Below are 6,376 nucleotides of genomic sequence, written 5' to 3'. Positions count from 1 at the left end.
GAACGTCACGACGTTTTTGCCCGTCTCGATACTATCACGGAGCCATCAGTCTTTCACTTCACGCTACCACTCACGACGGCTGCCTTTTCCTAACTTTCCAGCAAAACCTCATCTAAAACGGCACGTTCCGTTCCGCGGAGAGTTTTCCTCCAACGACAATATCCTTGGAGTTTCTTGTGCTGTGCTCGCACACACATCAAGACCATCACGACGAAGAAGGCGAGGACATATCGCGGAATCAGCCACATACACCAGCCCGGGAACGGGACGAGTAAAATGGTAAAAAAACACTGTAACCCCACGACGACAACCAAGCCCAAGAAAGAAGACGACGACGACGACGACAACGTTGCAAAATGCTATGTGGAATACCTACATTTTACATAAATAAAAGGGATTTTCCGTTTCCTCTCTGCCAAAACCACCCTCGCAACGTCGTTCCACCCTCGGCGGAAAACGAGTCACCCATCGCCTGCTGTGAGCGAACTGTTCAAGTATGCGGTCGTACTGGGAAAGGGATGCCAGTAATGCGTATTTTTATCACATTGCTAGAGTGTATGAAATCACAACTTCAAAACATTAAAAGCTTGCTTTTTCTAGAAAAGGTTAGTTCCCAGCCAAAATCTCAAACATTAAAGTATCGTTTACTTCAAGACAATGTTTTTCTATGATTCTTCTTGGTGCTTTAAAGTCGAAGTATGGCTTTTTACAGCATTGCAAATAAACTCCGAACGTGGTTCTTCATGAATAAAAGATGTATGCATTAGATCACTTCACAGCGTTCTATGGTTTTAATAAACGACGCCGAATCCCTATGAATAAAGGCTCGCCATCTATATCGTTTGTTTACCATTTACCTGTCAGGGCCATTCCAATCGAGCACCAGATCTGTCAATGGCGATTTTCTTCGAATTAAGTGCTTTTGACAGGTCTCGATAAAGGCTCGTCATCTCTCTTGAAGATTGAGATGACGAGCCTTTATCCAGAGGGACTCAGCATCTTTGCCTATCCATTAAATCACTCCTTACCCCCTTTTCGCCCTTCCTTCCCACGGAACTACTTCAAGGTGTTATTTTGTTGTGCTTTCGTCGCACTTCTTTCTTCTGCTCAATCTCAGAGCCTCATTTGGTTCATCATATGGCTCGATCTTTGAACTTTTGATTTAACTTTTGCTTCTTCTCTCCAACTATTACGTAGCCATTTAGCACTTGTTCTAGCTGATTCCATGAGCCATTTAGCTCCCGTTTCCGTGAGTCATAAAGCCCTCAGCCTTATCACGATAGTTTCCGGCTGTGAACTCACCCTACTTCGACTGATAATTCCCCGACGGAGGAATTTCTCCCGACACCGATACCCGCTTCCTTGAGCCATCTAGATCCCACCTTTATCCCGATCTACTCGGATTTTATCCGGCGGGGAACTGCCCTACTTCGACTGAGAATACCCCGACAGCAGAAAGTCTCTCGGTACCGATGACTGTTTCGTGAGCCAACTAACTCTCTTTTTTGTCACGATACAGTCGGATAGTCCACGGCGGTGAATCTACCCTACTGTGAATTCCCCGGTGGTAGTTTTCCCATGATAACAATGATAGTTTCTGTGAGCCATTTATTCACCGGGCAAGCCAGTATGTGGTGAGGTCTGTCCACAGATTCCGAGTCGAGCGTAGCTTCCACGTTGCTTCCACTGCTAGCTATTAGACGCGATATACTGGCTCTAATCCCCAGCAATGGATTGAGCTACCTGCTAGGATGTCAAGGTCGGTCTGGCGATTGCGGTGAAACCTGACCCCGGTTCGCTAGCGCTCTGATAACCCGAACCCGGTGCTACGTTGCGAACTACTCAACTGGTCCCCAGCCGTGGACCAAGTCTACACCGGCGGCGGAATTTCTTCTGAAACCCGATTTGTGGTTTCACGGCTGCTTTATATCCGACGGCGATACTTTGTCGGTCCCTTCGCCACTTTCTCTGCAGCTCGGAGAGTATACTCGTAACTACTCTGTTGACAGCGTCCCAGGTATGCTCGTCGACGATATTGTCAGCTATCACACCAAGCATAACCTTTCGAACTTCTTCGAACCTAGAGCATTCAAAGACCACGTGTTCCGGTGTCTCTTGCACTTTTACTCATTCCGGGCAAAGGGGTGACGAAGCATATCCAAACCGATGCAAGTACTTCCTGAAGAATTCGATGTGTCGTTGAGTCCTTTCTCCGCGTTGTCTCACTCCTGCTGCCACTTAGCCAACGAGTCCGCTCGGACAGGTTTCCTTGCATTCCGTGCATTTCTCCGCTGGTAGAATTCCATGTCCTCAGCCAGAGGTATGCAGATGAAGATCAACCCCGCGATAACGCATACTTCCTCCGACGGTATTGATCTGTGCATACTTGCGACCTGTACGGCCAGCAACCGGAACGTCTTGTTCAGCTATTCGCGGTTCCGTTTGGGTTTCAGCGCTGCGCCCCAGGCAGGAACCCCATATCGGAGTATCCATGATGAAACAGTAGATAGTAGACGTCTCGTGCTGCTTCTCGGACCTTCGACGTTCGGCATGATTCTCGCTATTGCGTTCGTTGCCTTCGCCGATTTTTTGCAGGCGTAGTCGACTTGATAGTTGAAGCTCAACCGGTCTTCCCAACCGGTTCAGTGCATGCTTTAATGCAATCACGTACCCTCCGACGTCGACCTGCAGCCACTGAACCGCTTTGGAGGTCGCTGATCGCATGTATTGTCTCCGACTTACCGACACTTCCACTTCTTCATGTATCTCACCCATCACCGTTGATGACACGTCATCCGCTAAACCCACGATTTTCACCGTATAGCTAAGACCCCATTGTACATCCCGTTCCAAAAAGTTAGACCGAGAATGGCCCCTTGAGGAACGCCCGCTGCGACTCGCATTGACTTCTACCCTTCGCTCGTCTCGTAAAGCAGCGCTCTGCTCTGGGAGTAGCCCTTCAGGAGCTGGAACAGATAGTCGAGAATCCTCGTTCTGTGCAGCGCTGCGGACATGGTTCCCGAACTAGCGCATTTAGCATTCTTCACATCAATCGTCACCATAGCGCAGTATCGATTTTCTGTTCGAATCTGTTTAGATGTCTTCTCAGCACTCTCGAGCACTGTTCGAATTGCCTCCACTGTCGATGCTCCTTTCCGGAATCCGAGCTGCATCTCGGACAGTCCATGCTCACCTTTCGTGCATTTCGTCAAAGGATGATCCTTTCAAGGGGATTTCTGAGTCCATCCAGCAGACATATGGACCTGTAGGAGGCCGGATCGCCCGGTGGATTCCCTGGCTTCGCCAGCAACATTTGCCTCTGGACCTTCCACATTTCGGTGAAGTTGCCTTCATTTAGACGCTTCTGCAGCACCATCCTGAACATGTCCGGATATGCCAGGATCGATTCCTACAGCACCACGTTTGGTATCCCATCCGGGTAGGGGGTTTTCTTTGATTTCAGACGCTTCGATGCTTCTGCGAGCTCGTCGTTAGTCACTTGCCGATCGTCTGTGATAGTGGGATCGTGTTTCGGGAAAAAACCATCGACGATTATCTTCAACTTGCTCGGGCACATTTCGGCTGACGTTGCCAAGCCCTTTATTTTCGCCATGACGACTCGGTAGGCGTCCAACCCAGGGATTGGCGGCTACTTCTTGGCACAGCTTCATGTGACAATCTCACTTGCTTAATTTGATTGCCCGTTTGATAGCGGCCCTCGCTTCCCAAAACTCCAATACTGCTGTCTGAACCCGCCTGTTGGCTCTGAAGCAAGCAGCGCGTAGCGTTCTGAGCGTCTCGTTCTACCAGTAAGCTGTTCATTACGTGGCTTTAGTTTTCGCGGCATTGTAGCGACACAAGCCATCACAATCCTTCTTGTTAGATCAGCCGCTTCCACGTTCTCGATACCGCTGTTCGGCCGAAATGCCTCAACGAAGAGGCCTTTGTTGAAGGCTTCCATCTTCCACTTTCGTTCGCCGGTCATTCTCCTCCGTGCTGCACTAGGGTTTCGTTGGCCGATGTGCAATTCCCTAACTGGTGATCACTATGGGTATACTTCTCGCATAATCTTCAGTCCATGTTCGCCAGCAGTGAGGAGCTATAGACTGATGCAGAATACACCTTCTTGTATTGATTACTTTACTTCCCCAGTTCACATCCCAGGCGTTGAAGTCACCACCAATGACTACCGGCTTTCGGTCGATCAACTGCTCGGTTAACTGCTCCAGCATTCGGTTGAACTGTTTCACAGTCCACCTTGGAGAAACGTAACAGCTGCACACCAAAATGCCGTTGTTTTTGGCAACCACAACAGTTGCTGTGCGGTGTCACAGTGATTCAGATTTATCTGGGTTATCTTCATTACCGCTGAACTACAATCGCCCTTTTGTAGGTATTAGAAGCCACCCGTCTGATGGTCGTGTTCGCCCGCTGTAGTGCAAAGCATGCCCGACCCGTCTCCCTGCATTCCCAGCACTTCCTGGATCTATTCGGGCCTTTGCAAGTCTCTGCCACATTACTCGGCTTGTTTATTCATCGCTGTCTGAATTCCTCCACACTCCTTTTACCGGATCGTCATAAGCACCTCGCCCAGGTTACACTATTGCCTCAGTGCACCTCTCAGCTCGTCTTCCGTCATGATTTCATCCAGGTCCTTGCACACAATCACTGTCTCCGAGCTTAAGACTTTAATATCTGCCTCTTCACCCAGTGATTTCGAAGTAATCTCCTGCAAAGTCGAGCTGTAAATGGTGGGATCTTCCTGTAACTTGCAGATCATCTTACCTTTTTGGGGACACTTGGTTCTTACCACGTTTTCTCCCAAATCCCTCACCTCTTCTTCGCGTCGTTGGCTTTGACGAGCACGGTTTCTTCCTTTGGCGCCTTCTGACGAGCCGGAATTTTTCCTTTCCTATTCTGCTCCACTATTCTCTTTTCCTTCTACTTTTGCTGTTTACCATGTTGCTTCATCCGACTTACAAAGGTACTACAGTTTTCTCCCGGTTGAGTGGCGCCCTTTCCTTCGGCTGTAAGAGCGTCCTCTCGCGTCTGCATCTTGGGACCGCTTGGTCTTTCAACTCCTGGCAAAATTCTTGCCCTCCTTTGGAGTCACGGAAACTGGCGTGTTCTACCCTCTAACCAGCTTCTCCTTTCCCTGCTTCGGCTAGGAAGATAGTAGCCATAGTCGACGTCAGTTACATCAACCCTCAGACAGTTGCGCCTTTCAGATTCTGAAAGCCATTTCCTTAATGTCCTTGTGGAGATTGTTTCTTACGTCCACAAACCAAGATCTCAACAGAAGCGGCACAGACTCACTTTGTCGAAGTTGCTTTCGGAATTATGGCTTTTTTAGAGGTTAAGCAAAACCCAATGCTGCCCCAACCATATCTTAACAAGACTCCCTAACTCGCAGTAGGTACAAGGGGGCTGCCCCTATCTGTGGGTACTTTTAGAGGCTGTCCCTATGGGTGGGTTCTTTTTTCAATCGAGCGGGAGTCTTCAAAACAGACCACTACTGACTTGGACGTGGTACTGTCTAATTCTTACTGCAGCTCTTTCTCCAGCAAGCTACCGACTAAACCTTAACCTCCTGTAACTCAGTGTCCTCTTCTATCCGGGACCACCGTTAGGTATTACTTCGGGAGGGGTACGTCGGAAGCTAACCGATCCAGATATACCGAAAACCTAGCTCGCATCCCTTCACAGCTACCCTTTCAGGATTTTTTATCCCACGTGAAATTGCTTGTTGGTATTTCCAACTTACTGCTCGTATCTCCGCTGCGCTGGAACTTCGACAGACTTAGTGTTACTGTCGTCAGCTTCCAGCCATCCTTAAGCCCGATGGCTCCTCTGCATACGCGGCTTCCATTGGCTTCTGTGGGTAGGTTGAGTCAGCATGCTATCTAACCCTCGTTGCGTAACCGGTCGACCCCAGGACCGTTGACAACGTCGGAAACCGTTGAGACGTGAACCAATCCGGAGATGCTGAAACTTGACTCACATCTCTCGCAGAATTTTTAACCGACGTGACACTACTTGTCGGTGTTGCAATCGGAAATTATCATTAGTGAATACCTGATATGATGGCATTGGATAGAGGTGACATTCGCAAGTCTAAGCTATGATACCTGTATGTATATATTCCAAAAACTCGGGCTTATACGAAAAGACTCGAAGTCACGTTCTTTGACCAGAGTTTCACTTTTGTTTTTCATATTCATACATCTTAACGCTAAACGATCGTTTCGGCAAGCATTGAAGTTACAGTTTCCTTTGTTCATCAGACAATGCAAGCCGGATATAAGTTAACTTTTTTCGTTCGTTTCGTTGATTCAAACTGATGCAGAAAATATACTGGATACAGCGACCGTTGTTC

The sequence above is a fragment of the Topomyia yanbarensis genome, chromosome 3 (assembly GCF_030247195.1).
Source record: "Topomyia yanbarensis strain Yona2022 chromosome 3, ASM3024719v1, whole genome shotgun sequence".
NCBI lineage: Eukaryota > Metazoa > Arthropoda > Insecta > Diptera > Culicidae > Topomyia > Topomyia yanbarensis.
Note: the sequence above shows the minus strand (reverse complement) of the source record.